General features: G+C 35.6%; 1 protein-coding gene across 1 annotated transcript in view; it reads right to left on the minus strand.

Annotated features, from left to right (window-relative positions):
• LOC115065766 (carcinine transporter) overlaps positions 1 to 21,266 on the minus strand; it is a 1,371,383-nt gene that overhangs the window by 1,144,333 nt on the left and 205,784 nt on the right. The gene's annotated exons all lie outside the window — the stretch shown is intronic.

The raw sequence follows: 21,266 nt of genomic DNA on the forward strand, positions 1-21,266 counted from the left end.
AATTGGAACTCTTGTCCTTATCAAGGATGAAGCATTGCCGCCACTCAAATGGCTGCTTGGAAGAGTCACTAAAGTCTTCCTGGGGAACGATTCTAAAGTTCGTGTAGCTGAAGTTAAGACGGCCAATGGTATTTGCAAACGAGCCATCTCTAAATTGTGCGCTCTTCCCATCGATGATCATTTAGCTGGCGGTATGACTCGCCATCGGGGGGAGTATGTTCAGAGCGCTCAGAACATCACCTGATAATTAAGTGGCATCACCTACTACTTTTTGTACATTTACGCACTCTGCAATCCTGTCAAACATTAGATGTAACAATTGCTTAAATAAATTCCATTCGCTTTTATAACGTGAACAAAACAACACGATTTCGGCTTTTTGTTCTATTTCGCTTTTCATCGCTATTCGTTCGAGCGCAAAAATTCTTGCGCGACGACATACAAATATATTTATAGAAAAACATTAATAGAATTATACAAAAACATTGCTAAAATATTACAAAAACATTTAAATCGTGTTAAATGCTCAGCAAGAAAACCTTAAACAATATCAGCAAATAATGAGCCTTCAAAATATATAAATAAATAAAGTGTGATTTTTACTGAAAAACATTCGTACAACGGTAGCGGTTATTTGAGTTTGGATGCAACCAATAAAGCAACAGCAGCAGCAGTAACATCGATTACAACAAAAGCAACAGCAGCAACAAAAGCAACAGCAGAACAAATAAGAGTAAGAGAAATACATATATAAATGTATTAAAATTTTCTATTTTAAGTAAGAAAATACAAAACGATGTGTAAAAAATTATCACACAATAGTGTAAAATAAAAAAATCAATCGTGCTTATACAGAGTGTTGCAAATTCGAAGTCAAATTAATGTTTCACTAAAACAGTGACTCCAAAAATTGCCAATGTGTCTCGACTAGGTTTCTTTCAAACTGTTAGATAGGTGTCTTCACTACAAGATAAATAGGTGTCTTTACTACAAGAGTAGACAGTACCTCTCAAAGTGTACAATAGCAACTAAATACCCAGTAGGAACTTATTACATAAATACGAACATTTTTTTATATACAATTTTCACTTGAAATAAAAATTTCTCAAAATGGAAGCATCCACCATACTATTTTTTCAACTCACTTTGAACTACATTAGCGGAATTGCAGACTTTGATGGACGAGATCCAAACCAACTAACAGACTTCATTAACAAAATTGAAGACATATTACCCACAATACTAACTTTTGATGTAGATAATCAAAAAATTTTATTCATTTTCTGAAAGGAAGATACGTAGGAAAAACTAAGGAAATAATTCACAGATATGAACAAGTTAGTGATTGGGAAACATTGAAACAAATACAATACTTCTGAGCAATTTCGGGGAACAGAGAAGTTCAGCGGAACTTATGGATGAGTTGAAAACCATCAGTCTCGACTCAACAATAGAAAATTACTATTTTAAAATAAATAAAATTAGGAATAAACTACATAATAGAATATTAGCACACAATGATCTAAATTTCTCAACGAATTAAATTCATAGGATAGCACTGAAATCATTTAAGGAACATCTCGCAGAATCCACTAAAACTATGATTATAGCAAGAGACCCGTATAGTCTAGAAAAGGCATACAAAATAATATTAGATGCTTGACATCAAGGCTTCACAGCGCTAGGGCAACAAAGGAAAGATCCTAACCCTAATAGCTATCGTAGGACTAATTTTAGCGATAACGTTAACAATAGAACATTTTCCAAACTCAACCAAAATATGAATAACAATTATATGCCCCAAAACAGGTATAACGGTGGCTATGTCCCAAGGAATGTAGGTAATAATTATAACAGTGGCAACGGATCAAACCAAACTAGAATGCCAAACCAGACAACAATCACAAATTATAACCAACAGCGAAATTTCAACCCACAAATAAACTTTAATCAATAAAGAGACGGGAATCAAACGCGGAATTGCAACCAATCAGGAAATTATAATCGGTCCGCAATATCAAATCGCAATAAACCAGATCCTATGGATATTGGCAATGCAAATACAAATATTTAGTGGGATCCACAAAACAATTACCCTATATAATAATAGATACACACATATGAAAGTTATATGTCATCATTGACACTGGAGCAGAGTTCAGTTTGATCAACGAAAAGCCCGAAATGGAAAAGGGATGTAGATGTGCAAGTCACAGCAATGGGAAGGAAAACGGAAGTTAAGAAATTTTGCAGATTCCCAATATTTAAACAATTTAATGAAAAAAAAAAAATCATCTGTGAATTCCTGGAATGTAATTTTAACAAGAACTTTGACGGACTCATTGGTAACAATATCTTAACGAAGATAAATGCGATAAAAGACTAACCAAACAGATTTATAAGAACAAATAAAACAATACTGACTTTTTATCTAACAAAAGAAGAAGAAATATATAACGAAATGAGCTAGAAAAGTAGAAAAGCCAATGAGGTGGAAACCTTCTGCAATGACATAAAAGATAAATACGTCACAGCATTCGTTAACACCAATCACCTTAACGGTATAGACAAAAATAGACTTATAAATATAGTTACTAAAAAGATATAAAAGCGTATTTTACAACGAAGATGATAATTTAATATTTACAAGTTCAACAAAACATAGAATAATAACCAAAAATGATATTCCGGTTTACTCTAAAATCTACCGATACCCAGATATACACAAACCGGAAATAGAAAAACAAATAGACCAAATGTTACCCCTAGGTATAATTAGAGCATCCTCTAGTCTAGTACCAAAAAAGCTGGACGCAACCAATTAACAAAAATGGCGTCTTGTAAGCGACTACAGGAAGTTAAAAAGCGTAACTACGGAGGACAGATTTCCATTTCCAAATATAGACGATATATTTGACAAATTGGGAAGATGTCAATATTTTTCAACTCTCGACTTAGCCAAAGGTTTTCATCAAATTAAAATGGACGAACGCGACATATATAAAATAGCTTTCTCCACTGCAAATGGACACTATGAATTTCTAAGAATGCCCTTCGGATTGCGAAATGCACCGGCAACGTTTCAAAGGCTAATGAACGATATATTAAAAGAATATACATATCGGCAAAATCTGCATTGGGTACATGGACGATATTCTAGTATTTTCTACAAGCATAGGAGAGCACCTAGAATCATTGAGCAAAATTTTAATGAGAATAAAAGAAAAAAATCAAAAGATCCAGTTAAATAAATGCGATTTCCTAAGACAAGAAACAAAATTCCTAGGTCACTTTATTACAAAATATGGTATTAAGCCAAACCCTCAAAAAGTGGAAGCATTAGAAAAGATTCTACTTCCAAAAAGCGTTAAGGAAATAAAAGCATTTTTAGGTATTACGGGCTACTATAGGAGATTTATTAAAGATTACTCTAAAATAGCATACCATTTAATAAAATATTTAAAAAAGGACTCAAAAATAAAAAACAGACCATCAACCATTGGTTTGGTTAAATAATATAAAGGAACCTTATTCAAAATTACAAAGGTGGAAAATTAAACTCAATGAATTTGATTTCGACATTTTATACATTAAAGGTAAAGAAAATGTAATCGCAGATGGTCTAAGTAGACTAAATTATGAAAATAATAATATGGTAGAATTAAATTTATATGAAATATTCAATGATGACGACATAGATACTGTCCATAGTGCAGAAACGGTTAGTGTATACTTCATAAAAATAGCACAAAATGCAATCAATATATATATAAATCAACTTCAAATTCAAAGAGCGCAAAGGCAATCAATAACAAAGAAAATAATACATCAAAGGATAATGAGAAACATAATAAACGTAACACTTGAAAGCGACATTTTAAAAATGATGCCAGAGAACCTATCAGAAAAAGGATTAATCGTAATTTACTGCCCAGATGACAAATTATTTCTACAAATTCAAGAGTTATATATACAATTTTTCGCAAATAATGCAAATCTAAAAATAATGAAATCAAACATAATTTTAAAAGATGTTACAGACAAAGGAGAACTCTTAGCATTGATAGAAGAGAAATATCTGAAAAATAATCACAGGGGAATAAATGAAATTACAAAAAGAAATACATCCATAATTGTGAAATATGCAATAAGGCGAAGTTCGACAGATATAGTTTAAATATTACGGAAACTCATAAAAAACATAAGAAAATTGTTCATTTTGATATTTGGTAGCCACAAAGAGGCATAATGTACCTTACAAGCATCGACAAATTAACAAAGTATGCAACAGCCAAATCATTAAATGACAGACTTGGATATCAATTGTAAATGCCATAAAAGAAAGAATTCAATATTTAGGAAAACCAAAAACTTTAGTAACAGACAATGAATTAGATACAGTACCAATAAAACAATTCTTAAAAGATAATAAAATAAACATACACCTAACGACCACTTATAATAAAACAGGAAACGCAGATGTTGAAAGATTACACTTAACTTTGAATAAACATTTAAGACTTTTTAATGCTGATGCAAATAACAACGATAATTTGAAACAGAAAGTATTCAAAACAATAACTGCTTATAATAATGCCATACATTCTACGACAAAAAAAGGCCAATAGATTTCATAAATAACTTACTTTCCAAACATGAACTGAACAAACTCGCGGAAAAAATACAAAAACGAAAAGAAAATATAATAAATAATATCAATAAAAAAGAAAACAGTGTAAACATACAAGACTTTCAGAATAAATATATAAAGAATCATAGAGTAAAAAAGCAAGATACAAGGGAGTAGACAACTTTAAAGAAGAGGGAAATCATTTAATATCTAAAGAGTCAAAGTTTAAAAAAGCATACAAGACTCAAGTTAAACGAAAATTTAAATTTCAGGATTAATATGGCGAAAATTGCGGTACTTTTAACGATAATAACAGCAATAAATATACTTCTACAAATAAACAAGCTAGAAAACCAATCGGGATACGCTGATATAAGAATCAGAGAGATAGAGATAGGGAATCAAACCGCTATGGCAATTCATATAATACACCCCAAGGAATTTAAGCAGATTATAAATAAAATTGAAAATAACTTAGAAAATAATTTCAACCAATATAACAGGAATGACAGGAAGATATTATACGAACAAATAAAGTCTATTAAAGCAAAAATAAACACATTAATGCCTATAGGAAATAACAGAAAACGCAGAGGACTATTTAATATTGTAGGAACTACATACAAATGGCTCTTCGGAATCATGGACAATGAAGATAAGGAAAACATACTGCAACATTTAGAAACAATAGAGAAACACAATCATAAGATAATAGGAGCGGTAAATCAACAAATATATATAAATGGCAACTTCAATATATCCATTAATACATTAAAAAGAACCATAGAAGACGACAGGACAGAAATACTAAAAACCTTTAAAAAAAAAATAAATAAATCAAACGAAAAATTTATAAAACACATGCTTTATACCGATCAGATGCTTAAACTTAAACACTTAGAAAGTAAAATTGAACAAATTCAAGAAAACATAGCTTCAGGAAAGCATAATATACATATATAATATAGTACATTATCAACAGAAGAAATTGAAAGATTCAATAGTGACATTTTTAAATTAAAACAGGTAGAGACAGTACTCCTTTCATATAAAAATGACGCATTACTTTTAGCTATAAAAATACAAATTACACACGTTGTAGCAGATCTAATACTAATATCGCCATTACCTAATAGGCAACATTTTGAAATGATAGGAGAACAGAAATATGCAATTACAATAGGAAACAAAATATATAAATATACAGAAGGAGCACATTTCAAAAACTTAAAAGAAATTAACGTCTGTTCGTTTAACCAATGTAAATACGAATATAACAACTACACAACGATTGAAGATATCGAAGACGACACTATCCTGATTAAAAATGCATATAAAATAGAAATGAAGCAAAACTGTGACAATAGAGAAATTGTACTCGAAGGAAATGCATTAATAAATTTTTATAATTGTAAAGTTGAGATAAAAAATAAATCATTCCAAAACCAGTAAGTTATTATAGAAGAAAGATATATTGTCCCTGAAAAAGAAACTGATGTAAAGGGTGATTTTTTAAGAGCTTGATAACTTTAAAAAAAAAAAAAAACGCATAAAATTTGCAAAATCTCATCGGTTCTTTATTTGAAACGTTAGATTGGTTCATGACATTTACTTTTTGAAGATAATTTCATTTAAATGTTGACCGCGGCTGCGTCTTAGGTGGTCCATTCGGAAAGTCCAATTTTGGGCAACTTTTTCGAGCATTTCGGCCGGAATAGCCCGAATTTCTTCGGAAATGTTGTCTTCCAAAGCTGGAATAGTTGCTGGCTTATTTCTGTAGACTTTAGACTTGACGTAGCCCCACAAAAAATAGTCTAAAGGCGTTAAATCGCATGATCTTGGTGGCCAACTTATGGGTCCATTTCTTGAGATGAATTGTTGTCCGAAGTTTTCCCTCAAAATGGCCATAGAATCGCGAGCTGTGTGGCATGTAGCGCCATCTTGTTGAAACCACATGTCAACCAAGTTCAGTTCTTCCATTTTTGGCAACAAAAAGTTTGTTAGCATCGAACGATAGCGATCGCCATTCACCGTAACGTTGCGTCCAACAGCATCTTTGAAAAAATACGGTCCAATGATTCCACCAGCGTACAAACCACACCAAACAGTGCATTTTTCGGGATGCATGGGCAGTTCTTGAACGGCTTCTGGTTGCTCTTCACCCCAAATGCGGCAATTTTGCTTATTTACGTAGCCATTCAACCAGAAATGAGCCTCATCGCTGAACAAAACACGCGCGCGAAACACATTTCGAACCGAACACTGATTTTGGTAATAAAATTCAATGATTTGCAAGCGTTGCTCGTTAGTAAGTCTATTCATGATGAAATGTCAAAGCATACTGAGCATCTTTCTCTTTGACACCATGTCTGAAATCCCACGTGATCTGTCAAATACTAATGCATGAAAATCCTAACCTCAAAAAAATCACCCGTTATTACAGTTTGAAAAAGTAACACATTTCTCAGAGATAATAATTAATCAAGAAAAAAATATTAAAAAGTTAGAAGAACTAAAAATATACAAAATTGTAAATTATGACATAAGCATACTAATAATATTATTAATAGCAATAGGAATATTGGTAAAATGTATAATATATAATAGAAGTAAAAATACGAATTTAAATGTAGAGCTACAAATTCAACCTCTTTCAAATGACGAAAACACAAGAAAAATAATTGGTCCGATGTCAAGCTCAAAATTATAACTATAATTTTACAATCATAAGTAAGTTTTATAATCACTAGCAATAATAAGAAAACTTGGCAGCATTCAATGGAGACCATTGAATCTAGGGGTGGAGGAGTCACATATTGACATACACTCCCTAGAAAAAAATAATAAAGAAGCAATATTCATTTCAAGACAGACTTCATACACGAACTCTATCTTGAAACGAATCAAGTTTACTTACATATTTCTGCTGACCAGGCAAATTCTTCTGGCATGCATGCAGATGTGTGTATGAATGTAAGTATAATACAGGGTGGGCCAAAAGAAACCAAGGGGTGTAAAAGTTTAATAACTTTTTCGTTTATTAATTTTTTTTTTTATTTTTTCTTTCAGATTATATAATATACAAAAGGGAATTTTTTTTACACTAAGTATGAAAAATGATGTCTCTGAAATGACCGCCGTTTTCAGCTTCGCACTGATGGGCTCTTTTTAGAGCATTTATGGAAATAACATCTTTCAAAACTTGTGGCTGTAACGTTCAAATTTCTTCACCAATGTTTGCCTTGAGTTCAAGGATTGTCTCTGGCATGTTCACATACACTCGCTCCTTCAAATAACCCCAAAGAAAATAGTCGGGTGCTGTCAAATTTGGCGATCGCGCTGGCCAATAAATTCCGGATTTCTGGAAATTATTCGCCCTCCAAAAATTTGACTTAAAAGTGCCATTGTGTCTCGGGCAGTATGGGCAGTAGCTCCGTCCTGCTGAAACCACATACCAGGTCTATTTTCAAGAGCAGGACGTAAAAAATTTTCTATCATGAACCGATACCGCTCTCCATTTACGGTTACAGCACTTCCATCTTCATTCTCGAAGAAGTAAGGCCCAATGACATTTTCAGATGTGATCCCACACCATACTGTACACCTGATGGGGTGTAATTGGCGCTGATGAATGGCTCTTGGATTTTGAGAACCCCAGAACATACAGTTCTGCTTATTAACAAAGCCATTCAAATCACTTCATAATCAAATTTTTAATAAAGTTGATTTCATTTCTGGCCAACTCTTGAAATTTAACTGCAAAATTTAGACGTTGCCGATGATCTGCGGGTTTTAATTCTTGTACCATTTGCACCTTATATGGGTGTAACTGTAAGCTTTTTTTTTTTAAATGCGCCGTAGTGACGTACGAGACATTCTTAGCTGAGCAGAACGCCTTCTGGCAGATGTTTCTGGTGCTTCGTTAACACTTTGCGGTACTCGTTCAATATTTTCCGCAGTGCGACTTAAACGTGGTCTACAGGTTCAAAGCAAATCTGCTACGCTGCCATGTTGGTAATGACGATCAACTAAGCAACGAATCATTGCTTCAGAGGGCGAAATTCTGACGTTAAAATGTCGACGATATGCTCTTTGCGTTAAAATAATTGATCTCTGGTTTAAATAATAAAATTCTATTGTTCTGGTTCTCTGTTCAGTTGTGTACCTCTCCATTATAAATTCTCCAAGTGTTGTCTATATAATCTGAAAGCAAAATAAAAAAAAAATTAATTAACTAAAAAGTTATTAAACTTTTACACCCCTTGGTTTCTTTTGGCCGACCCTGTGTAAACCCATGTATAAGTGCCTGCGCGCACATAATGTGCACTTTTCGAACACATAGATGGTGTCTCAAAGAGTCCAAATACATGCTCTGGCGACATAGGTAAACTGTTCCCTGATTGTGAGAATTTGCCTGTTGTCAAATTTGAAAGTTTTCCATCCTGCCAATTACCTTCTGAGGTTATTAATCCGTCCCAACTTAGCGCAGACCAAGCTTATCTCTATAAAATATCAGAAGCTGTTATTTCCGGTCAATGTTCCTCAGATTTAGCGTCGATGCATCCAGGTAACATGTGCAAATCTCGCTGGCTCACCTGTGCAAATAGAATTCTGAGATTATACATTTCTACGGACAAATCAAGAAAGGAAATAAAGATTTTGGTCAAGTACATACTTACAGTTTAATCACCTTTGTGGTTCTCAATAAGATTCAACAGTTCAATCAAAGATGGCTCGCGCCATCTCTATGCTGCAATTCAAAGGTCGAGATACTTACGTGCTAAACTGAGCAAGGTTGTCGATTCATCCATTCAACAGAATGCTTTCTTTGCTCTTCCAGAAAACATTCTCCTTAGTATGATGACTGACGAACGGAAAGAAGTCAGAAAGTTGGCCGACCGTCTTCTGGCAGCGAGAAACAGAGTCTGACACTGTAAATGGAAGTGTTAGATGTAATAAAGTGCCAAAGCTGAATTTCAAAGCTAATAATTATTACGATATGATTAACTGGAAGACTATTACCTTGACTGTTCCACCAGTTCTTTGTTCAGTTTCTAACGAAGAACTCATAAAAGGGCTGTCGGGAGACACTGCAAGGGTATGGAAATTTAGTGAATTTCCCTCTCACACCGTGGCAGTCGAGAGAATCGTCAAACTGGTGACAGAGGTATCTTCTAAAGTTATTGGCCCCCAATCTCGTGATCGTTTTATACGCTCTACACTGAAATCTAGGCAACAAGTGCCAAAGTTTAGTACAAAATCTAATTTTATCAATAAATTTGACACAGATTCAGACTAAAACAGGCCTGACATATGGTTGGTTGGTTGGGTTGGGCTTGGGAGGAACCCGAAGAGCAGCCACCTCCACGCGGTGGGTTCTGGGTGACCAATACAGGTTAGCTGAGAGCTGCAACAATTTTTACCTTGCGCTGTCGCCTTTTTCTCGTATCTCGGGAACGGTTCATCCTACGGCCATGATCACATATACCATTTCGGTAGCAAATGACGTGACAAATAATTTTTGTTTTATACATTTTGCCATGAAATGCGTATTTCAGGCGCTAGGTAGACAATTTCACGATTTTAGGCGACTTTCCGAAATTTCAAGGCCGGAGTTGAGGTTGAAGATGCAATCCGATCTCAAAACAAAAAGTTGCATTGGAATCAGGAAGTACTAAGGCAACTTTTCCGCACTATTAGAAATCCCGAATCGATAAAAGTCCGGAATCGGCCCACCCTAGTATATATGAATGTATGAACATGCAAATCAATGCGCGCACATGTAATAAGAACTTATATTGATAAGTGATGAAAATATGATTTCAATTTCTGAACGCGCACATGCGTGTACATATACTCTGCCCATGCATGTGCAGATACACAAGACAGGATAGAAGATGTATGCCTTTTAACATCGTATACTATACAAATAAATATTTTTCTTACTAATAGAAATTAAATTTATCACAGCAATATACATAATATACATATAAATAATATTTCTCGCGAAATTTGTATAGTGTACGATGTTAAAAGCAAAAAATTAAAAATTTATTCTGTCGAGATTCGAACCTGTGTTAGCTAGAGACTGTTAGTCAAGAGACTTTCCAAGCGCTTACCACTAACACCAACATTGACACTTAGGTTGCGCTGACTTAAGTATGGTTTGGTTATGCATGTAAGAAACATACGATGGTTCTAATAATTTTGTTTAAGTATAGAAATATGCTTTTGTAGAACATTTGCTTTCGCAAACATACAGGAAAATGTGCAAACGACATAATATATGTATGTATGTATGATTGTTTCGCATTTTGCTTCTGAATATCACTAAGAAGTATAACTTCTTCCGCGCGTAGGGACTCCACGCACCTTTTTTACCGTTTTCAACTGCAGGTTCGCAAGCAGATATTATTGGAGAACCAGTAGAGTATAGCGAACAACCGGTACTCCTTGCGGGAGATTTCAATGTAAATTTCTCATTGCCAGAAGCTGAACCATTAATGGCATTCCTCAGAATTAAATTTTCATTAGAAATGATCAATGGAATAAATGATCCTACGACAAAGAGAGGTTCGATTATTGATGCGGTATTTGCGAGAAATATACTCGTAGATAAAATAGATGTAAGACATTTTATGTCGTATTTTAGTAATCATAATCCAATTGTAAATATTATAGATATCAATCCGTCAGAACCCAGAAATGATAATTGAATTAGACTTTGCTTTATAAATTGTGCATATTAATTCATAAAATATGAAATTAAGAAAGTGTTGGTCACTCCACCATATTTTTATCTTTTTTTTAATTTTTTTTTTTCATACAAAATGATATGCATTTCTTGGAATATCACTGAGAAGTATAACTTCCTCCGCGCGTAGGGACTCCACGCACCTTTTGTTTATATAATTTTCACTCGAAATAAAATTTTCTCAAAATGGAAGCATCCACCATACCACTTTTTCAACTCACTTTGAACTGTATTAACGGAATTGCAGACTTTGATGGACGAGATCCAAACCAACTAACAGACTTCATTAAGCAAATTGAAGACATATTACCCACAATACTGAATTTTCATGTAGATAATCAAAAAATTTTATTCAATTTTCTGAAAGGAAGATACGTAGGAAAAACTAAGGAAATAATTCACAGATATGGACAAGTTAGTGATTGGAAAACGTTGAAACAAATACTTCTGAGCAATTGCGGGGAACAGCGAAGTTCAGCGGAACTTATGGATGAGTTGAAAACCATCAATCTCGACTCAACAATAGAAAATTACTATTTTAAAATAAATAAAATTAGGAATAAACTACATAATAGAATATTAGCACATAATGATCTAAATTTCTCAACGAATGAAATTCATAGGATAGCACTGAAATCATTTAAGGAACATCTCGCAGAATCCACTAAAACTATGATTATAGCAAGAGACCCGTATAGTCTAGAAAAGGCATACAAAATAATATTAAAAGCTTGACATCAAGGCTTCACAGCGCTAGGGCAACAAGGAAAGATCGTAACCCTAATAGTTATCGTAGGACTAATTTTAGCGATAACGTTAACAATAGAACAGTTTCCAGACTCAACCAAAATATGAATAATATCCCCACTTATAACGGTAGTTATAATAGATATCACAATTATATGCCACAAAACAGGTATGACGGTGGCTATGTCCCAAGATACGAAAATAACAATAACAACAATTATATGCCACAAAACAGATATAATGGTGGCTATGTCCCAAGGAATGTAGGTAATAACTATAACATTGGCAACGGATCAAGCCAAACTAGAATGTCGAACCAGACCACAAACACAAATTATAACCCACAGAGAAACTTTACTCAACAAAGAGACGGAAATCAAACGTGGAATTACAACCAATCAGGAAATTATAATCGGTCTGCAATATCAAATCGCAATAAACCAGATCCTATGGATATTGGCAATGCAAATACAAATTTTTGGGATCCACAAAACAATTACACTATATAATAATAGATACATATGTTTGTAACCCGAAATGGAATGTAATGTAAACGAATACCTTAACGGTATAGACAAAAATAGACTTAGAAATATACTAAAAAGATATAAAAGCGTATTTTACAACGAAGATGATAATTTAACATTTACAAGTTCAACAAAACATAGATTAATAACCAAAAATGATATTCCGGTTTACTCTAAAATCTACCGATTCCCAAAAATACACAAACCGGAAATAGAAAAACAAATAGACCAAATGTAAACCCAAAGTATAATTAGAGCTTCCTCTAGTCCTTACAACAGCCCTATTTGGCTGGTACCAAAGACGCTGGACGCAACCAATTAACAAAAATGGCATCTTGTAAGCGACTACAGGAAGTTAAAAAGCGTAACTACGGAGGACAGATTTCCAATTCTAAATATAGACGATATATTTGACAAATTGGGAAGATGCCAATATTTTTCAACTCTCGACTTAGTAAAAGGTTTTCATCAAATTGAAATGGACGAACGCGACATACATAAAACATCGTTCTCATATGCAAATGGACATTATGAATTTCTAAGAATGCTCTTTGGATTGCGAAATGCACCGGCAGAAATTTCTCAAGAGTTTTTGAGCTGTTAATAGTTGGGACACGTGAAGTCACTAAAATTAAAATTTAACCAATTGCCTGCACTTAAACTCATGATACTGTGACGAAAATTAGCGAAGTAAAGAAAACGCGTGTCATCTTGATTCCGGTCTAATTACAATTATTGGAACGAAGTTCCTTACGGCAAGCTTGCAGAAGGGAGATTTTGCTGCGGGAGCTAACTGAAAAATAAATAAAAACCGTAAGAAATAACCCGTAAGAAATAACCCGTAAGAAATATCCGTAAGAAATAACCTGTAAGATCGCTAGTTATAGCCTACTTTTAGGTTTTGCAAAATAATTAGGCATGAAAATCTGTAACATTATTGTGTATGCAAATTTGTAATAACAATTGATAACTTAAAACAAAAACAAATTTACCAATTTTTACTTATTTTTTGCATAAAAAAAATTTCACTTTGAACAAAATATTAAAATTTCATTGAAGTGAAAGGTATTAGTATGGATGGCCACAACGATATTGTGTACATGCAAAATGGACAGCTGTGTTGTCTTGGTACATGCCGGCCATGCTGCATGTGCTTGCACTAAATACGTTTATGGGGAGTTGAATTGTTGCATATTTTTTGGCGCAGGCTTTGAGGAAATAACCCGTAAGAAATAACCCGTAAGATCGCTAGTTATAGCCTACTTTTAGGTCTTGCAAAATAATTAGGCATGAAAATCTGTAACATTATTGTGTATGCAAATTAGTTTTGAGTGAAGTGCGGAACACATAGAGTGCAACAGACTGCAAACTACATCTGCCAAATATTAAAATACAGACGTTCTTAGGACACTGTTATTTTGACAGCTGCACGAATACACGACTGTAGGCCGACAGTTGTCATTCTCGCTAATTCCTATTTGCCAACGACAGTAGAACGACAGTAGAATGGAAGAAGAGATATGAGGAGAGTGGTGATGCCACTAATATGTAAAATTATTCACAGGTCTAACAAACTTGACGTTATTTTACAAATAAAAGCATAAAATAGCTCTATTATAGCTCTATTATATCCTTTGTAATAACAATAGATATATTAAAACAAAAAAAAATATATACCTATTTACTTATTTTTTGCATAAAAAATTTCACTTTGAACAAAATATTAAAATTTCATTGAACTGAAAGGTATTAGTATGGCAACAACGATATTGTGTACATGCAAAATGGACGGCTGTATTGTCTTGTGTACATGCCGGGCATTGTTATGTTGCTGCCTTCTTACGAACGTTCATGTAGTAAGATGCACAAAGCCATTTTTAGTTCACCGTCGTGAATAAGCTTTAGAGCTTTGAATGTGTCATTGTGTTGTCATATTCTTTCAATTCGTTTTCCTTAAAAAACGAGTAGTGCATAATACCTTTTTCTCTCTCCCTCTTTATTTCGTTCTTTCATTCCTTCTCTCTCTATTACCACTCCATCCGGCCAATGCATAGTCATGAATTCATGCACGTGGCATTACGGGCCGTCTCGACAGGATAAAATCTATGTCTTACTAACTGTCAAATCTATTGCTATTGCCATTGCCAAATCTGTATTGGCATTTGTTATCATAACATAATCATTTGCGCAAAGGCGCAGGGTAGGTAGGTGCGAGCTGATGTAGCGCATGCTTTGAGCTCTTGAACTGTTTAAATCTTTTATGAGGAAAATAAGAAAGGATTATGATCCTTTTGTTACAAATGTATGTAGGATTTACTTCATTAAGAACACCATGTTTTTATTTTAAACTGTATTTAATTTATTCTTCACTTCAAAAATTCAAGCGGTGGCGCGACCGCATTACATAGTCTCTTCTTCACTACCACTAAGCTTACACGACTGCACTTAACAACTGCTGCTTTAATAATAATGCCTTAGTCTATTTTACAAAAATGGTTGACCGTACAATGATGGCTGCTGATGGACGCTTCGTTTTAACAGCTGATTTGCAGTGTTGCCATCTGAACTATATAATTCGTTCAGTGACAATACTGCCACATGTTCTGTCTATTATTTCTTCCTACAATCGGCTATCCTGACCTCTTATTCGACCTCGAATAATTAAGTCCACCTTTTCTTGTTTTCTGCCACCGTAGTGGTGTTTTTTGGTCCTTCCGTATTTCCTACTTTGTCAACCTCGTACCTGTCATGGTTTAGTTTGGCGACTACCCTGTACGGTCCTAAATACTTCGGTCGTAATTTCGTAGCCACCCCGAACTGAGTTTTCTTAATGGCTACCAAATCTCCTATGTTGTATTCACGGCTTTCTTTTCTTTTCTGATTAAACGTCTTACAGTTCTCTTTTTGTATTTTTTCTATACTTTCATGCGCACTCTTTCTTAATGAATCACGTTCTAAACTCAATTCCTCTATTTCAAGATCTTTTAAAATTTCATGTAAGTCTGGGTAATCTACTACTCGCATGTTTAATCCTGTAAGAATTCTAAAAGGTGACATTTTCATACTGCGTGGTGCAGTGTTATTTAAAATCTGTTGTACTTTTGCGACGTGGTTGTACCACTGGGTTGGGTTACCTTGACATTTCTTAGACAGCATTGGAACAACGGTCCTGTGAACGCGTTCTACCTGTCCGTTGCCTCGTGGAATACCGGTTGCAATCAACAGGTGTTGTATACCCTCCTTCGTGCAGTATTCGTTAAACGCTTTTGACGTAAAAGCCGCTCCTCTGTCCGTTATAATCCGTTTCGGGTTGCCGAAAACTGAGGATTGTTTCTCTAATTTATTGATTACCTCCTCCACCCCGGTTGATTTCGTTGGGTATAACCAAACGAATTTTGAAAACGCATCTATTATGACTAAAATATGATTATACTTTTTCCGAGTTTCGGTTAATGGACCCACATGGTCAATATGGTAAGTACCTAATGGCTCACAAGTTTTGTCGATTGGTGTCAACAAGCCCTCTTTCTTACCCCTTTTCGCATCTATTACTATGCACTCTACACACGAAGTTACTATATTTTGTAGTTATTTGCTCAAGTTTGGTATATAATAATTTCTCTCTACTAGCTCCTGTGTTCTTTTTGCTGCAAAATGACCCTGATTATGAGCTAACTTTATAATTTCTTCTTCCATACTGGAAGGTACCACCAACAATTCCTTTACAAAGTCGTTGTAAAGTAAGTCATTTCTTAAATAAAAGTTTTCGTATGGTTCTACTTCCACAATTTTTCGCACTGCTCTTATCCAATCATCCTGCATTTGCGCCTCTTTTATCCTAAACTTTAACGAGTCTTCTACTAATAAGCAGTATGCGCGACTAAGAGCATCTACGTGTCTCATGCGAGTTCCTGACCTATGTTCAACCACATAATTATATTCTTGTAGGTACATTGCCCACCTCATGATCCTGTCTGGTACGTCTTGTTTCTTGACTGTCATAGCGAAAGCGTTACAATCGCTAACTATTTTAAACTGAATATCTCTTAAGTATATACGCCATTTCTGTAATGCCTTTATAGCTGCAAGAACCTCAAGTTCAAAAGCACTATATTTCTCTTCCGCCCTCGTGGTTTTACGACTCATGTATTCGATGGGGTGTAACAGATTATCTTCTGAATCCCTTTGTAGTAAGACTGCGCCGTAACCAAATTTTGACGCATCAGCATGCACCTCTGTTTCCGCATGCGGATTGAAAAGCTTCAATGCGGGCGCACTTACTAACGCACGCTTCAGATCTTGAATTGCTAAGAGTTGTTCTTCCCTCAACCCAAACTTTTCGTCCTGACGAAGCATATCTGTTAGCGGCTTCGCATTAACTGCATAATTTTGGATGAAACGCCTGAAGTATGAAGTTAAACCTAAAAATCGTTGTAATTCTTTCTTACTAGTTGGTACTGGAAATGCCCTGACTGCCTTTGTCTTCTCTTCTGAAGGCAAAATTGCCCCGTTCTCCACAACAAACCCCAAAAAATTAATCTTTCTCTTTAAAATTTGGCATTTCTCCCATCTAATGTGCAAACCGTTTTCACTTGCATGTCTTAATACCTTTTCCAATTTCTCTCGACCTTCAATCTCATCCTTGGCGGGAATGACGATATCGTCCATGTATATTATGACTGTTCCATCCGCAAGCATGTTCTGGAAAATTGCCCGTATGTATCGACAAAATACCGCCGGCGAATTATTAATACCAAATGGCACAAAACAAAACTCATATTGGCCGTTCTGAGTTACGAAAGACGTGTATTTGCGAGACCCTGGTTCTATTGGCACATGATAGAATCCGTTCTTCAAGTCCAATGTGGTGAAGACCCTTGCACCCTGTAACCTGTCTAATGCTTCGTCTACCACTGTCATTGGAAAATTGTCCCTGACTATTTTCTCGTTAATCTTGCGATAGTCGCAACAAAACCGTTTTGCTCCGTTTTTCTTTGTAACTAACACAACTGGAGAGGCGTATTCCGACACACTCTCCTGAATAATACCTTCTTTAAGCATACGCTCTACCTCTTCATCAATACATCTTTGATCCGCCTGCGACACTCTACGTGGCCGCTGAAATATCGGTTTCTCATCCTTTAATAACAATTTCATCTGCACTGGCGTTTTACTCGACTTCCTAGGATAATAACTATTAATCCAACTGTTAACTACTTTAGCCTCGTCTATCGGCAGATGCGATAGATCCACTTTATCTGACTCCTCAAGCATTGCCGTTCCCATTGAACACAATACCCTGAACTCTTTGCTTAACCCATTGTCATCCATGACTTCCGACCTCGTTTCTAATACCGGTCCGGTAATGTCCTTTTGTTCCTCGGAAACTTCAATTTGACTATTCCCATAGTCTCCTAACTCACGGTGAGTTGACACAAACCCTTCAACATCACCACTTGCACCCCGGTGAGCTGACACAAACCCTTCAGCATCACTGCATGCACCCTGGTGGGCTGACACAAACCCTTCAGTTCCACCACACGCACCCCCAGGAATCTCCCCGATCCCTGCGTGCTTCACTGCCTCCTCAGCAGTCCTCACAAGTTTCCTGAACTCAACACTACCTTCTCTAAAAACTAACTCAACATCGCGAAGTACATCATTTCCAATTATGGCTGCATACGGAATATCACTTTCCCTAACCACGTGAAATGTTACATTTAATGACAACCCTTCTATTGAAATATCGGTTGTAAAGCTGCCTAATGTCGTAAGCACGCCTTTACCTACACCGAATAATTTTTGCTTTTCTCCAACTAGCTCTATATCTCCTAACATCACTAAGGTATCGTACCTCATGATACACACGATACACCCTGTATCCACTAGTGCACTGAAGGTAAAACCGTTGATAGTTGCATCAACGAAGATCATTCCGCCTTTTCTGGTGGACGTTTCTACGTTGCGATCAATTGTATTTACCCGTTCACTTTTTATCGTCTTATCCCTTTGCTCTTTGCACTGATGAGAATAATGCCCCTTTTGTTTGCACTTAAAGCAAACGACATTACTAGACCTAGCCTCCGGACAGGCTCTTGCTATGTGACCTTCCTTGTCACACTTAAAACACTTCTTTTTCATCGGTTCTTTACTCTCTGTAGCGAACCGTTCCACGTATCATTTGCCTACTGTAGTTTGTATACTTCTAACTTTCTCGTATATGCGGATTTGTTCTTTCAATTCGCCCACCGTTTTCGCTTGATATAACATACTCTTATTTGCCCTAACGTCTGGTATGCCATCCACGAAATACTCTACTACGCTTCTTTCATCTAAAGAGATTTGCTTCCCTATTTCTAAAATAGCATAAAGGTATTCTTGAAAACTTTCTTTTGGCTGCTTACGCCGGTTCCTTAATGTTCGATGCACTTCAGACGCACATAATTTTTCCCCAAACTCATCGATTAGAGAACGCTTTAAACTAGCCCAATCTCTTACTCCTATTAATCCACGTACAAACAATTTCGCTGCTCCCTTAAGCAGTTGTTTAGCGTATACAAATCGTTCTAAATTATTCCAACCGACCGTGTTAGCCATATCATCAAATTCCTCAACCCAGTGACGAACATCGCAAGTATCATCACCAAAAAAATCTGAAACACTGTCTTTTATGTCACGCAACGAAAATGACACCCTTTGCGAATTCGATGGAGCCGCATTTATATCAACGTACAACGAATTTTCCGATTCGTGTTGTAGCAAACGCATTTGCAACTCCTTTTTCCTACCGGTAACGCATAAACCTAGTTCCCTTAGTTTTTCCTTTAACGTCTCCACCGTCATTGCCCTAATGGTTTCAGCATCCATCTTACAATTTTTCTCTTCTCTTAACTCATATAAAAATTCAATTTAGATATACATACTCTTTTACAAATTTAATTCTGATTCTTACTTAGAAACAAATGTACATTTCGATTTTGCTTACGAGCTAAAAGCTACACATTCTACTACATTACATCGCAACTGAGTGCAAATAACACACTCTTCTACTCAACTAACTACAAAATCATTATAACTTATCTTAGCTCCCGTTTCTCTGCTGCCGTTGTTCTGCTTTCTCCATACGCCGCCTACTGCTACGATGCTTTGCTGCTGCGTTATTCTGCTGCTAACCGGTGCGATGCTTTGCTGCTGCTGCTGTGATGCTTTGCTGCCTGCTGCTGCTGCGTTGTTATGCTGCTTCGGCTTTGCTTTGCGCGTCTATGCGCCCGTCTACGGTTTTGCACCGTTATACAAATTTCTGGAACTTTACTGACTGCCAGTTATAGCGTACTGGTACAGTCGTGCACTATGTACGGTTTTACTTTTACGCCGTTATACATATTTACCGGGAACTTGGTCCATGCAATGTTATGCACCGTTTCACAATTCTACTGGAAAATGCGTTTACTGCCAGCGATATCGAGCTGGGTACAGTCACTTGCAAATTACCAGAAATCACTAACTGTTCACTTTTAGGTTTTCGGTTTTTTGTACGTGTCTGCTCGTACACTTTAGTACTTTGTACTACTGTTACTTCGTAACTTTAAACGGTTCCCAAAAAAAAACTCAAAATTTCGTCCGTTATCACTATACTTGGTATTATGTGCTCTTGTGGCGTTGCACACTTCACTACCAATACTCGTACACTGTTCTATGCTGACCACTGTTGACGCACTGGTACAGCCACTTGTCCGATCGCAATTTCACTACCAATACTCGTGTACTGTTCTATGCTGACCACTGTTGACGCACTGGTACAGCCACTTGTCCGATCGCAATTTTACATTTCACTACGCGAAAATGAGTATGGAAGTCAAACGGTACATTCCAACGTACTCACGCTGTCTCTGCAGCCACTTACACAATGTCCAATTCACCAAAAATGTTTATTTCAAAAAAAATGTCTTTAAAGTTAAACGGTACATTCCAACGTACTCACGCTGTCTCTGCAGCCACTTACAAAATGTCAAATTCACCAAAAATGTTTATTTTCAAAAAAATGTATTTAAATTGTTTATATCACCGCACAACACATCAACACGTTCCGGGCCATCCCGGTTGAGCCCCCAAATGTAGGATTTACTTCATTAAGAACACCATGTTTTTATTTTAAACTGTATTTAATTTATTCTTCACTTCAAAAATTCAGGCGGAGGCGCGACCGCATTACATAGTCTCTTCTTCACTACCACTAAGCTTACACGACTGCACTTAACAACTGCTGCTTTAATAATAATGCCTTAGTCTATTTTACAAAAATGGTTGACCGTACAATGATGGCTGCTGATGGACGCTTCGTTTTAACAGCTGATTTGCAGTGTTGCCATCTGAACTATATAATTCGTTCAGTGACAATACTGCCACATGTTCTGTCTATTATTTCTTCCTACATGTATTTCTTGGAAAAATAAAATAATAATAATAATAACAAAGGATAAAGATCCTTTTTTACAAATGTATTTCTGGGAAAATAAGAATTCATATTTTTGGACTACTATATAATAATTGTGGCATAAATTTTAAATACCAATTGAAATAATAAATTTAAAATGAGAAATGATATTTT

The sequence above is a fragment of the Bactrocera dorsalis genome, chromosome 1, assembly GCF_023373825.1.
Source record: "Bactrocera dorsalis isolate Fly_Bdor chromosome 1, ASM2337382v1, whole genome shotgun sequence".
Classification (NCBI taxonomy): domain Eukaryota; kingdom Metazoa; phylum Arthropoda; class Insecta; order Diptera; family Tephritidae; genus Bactrocera; species Bactrocera dorsalis.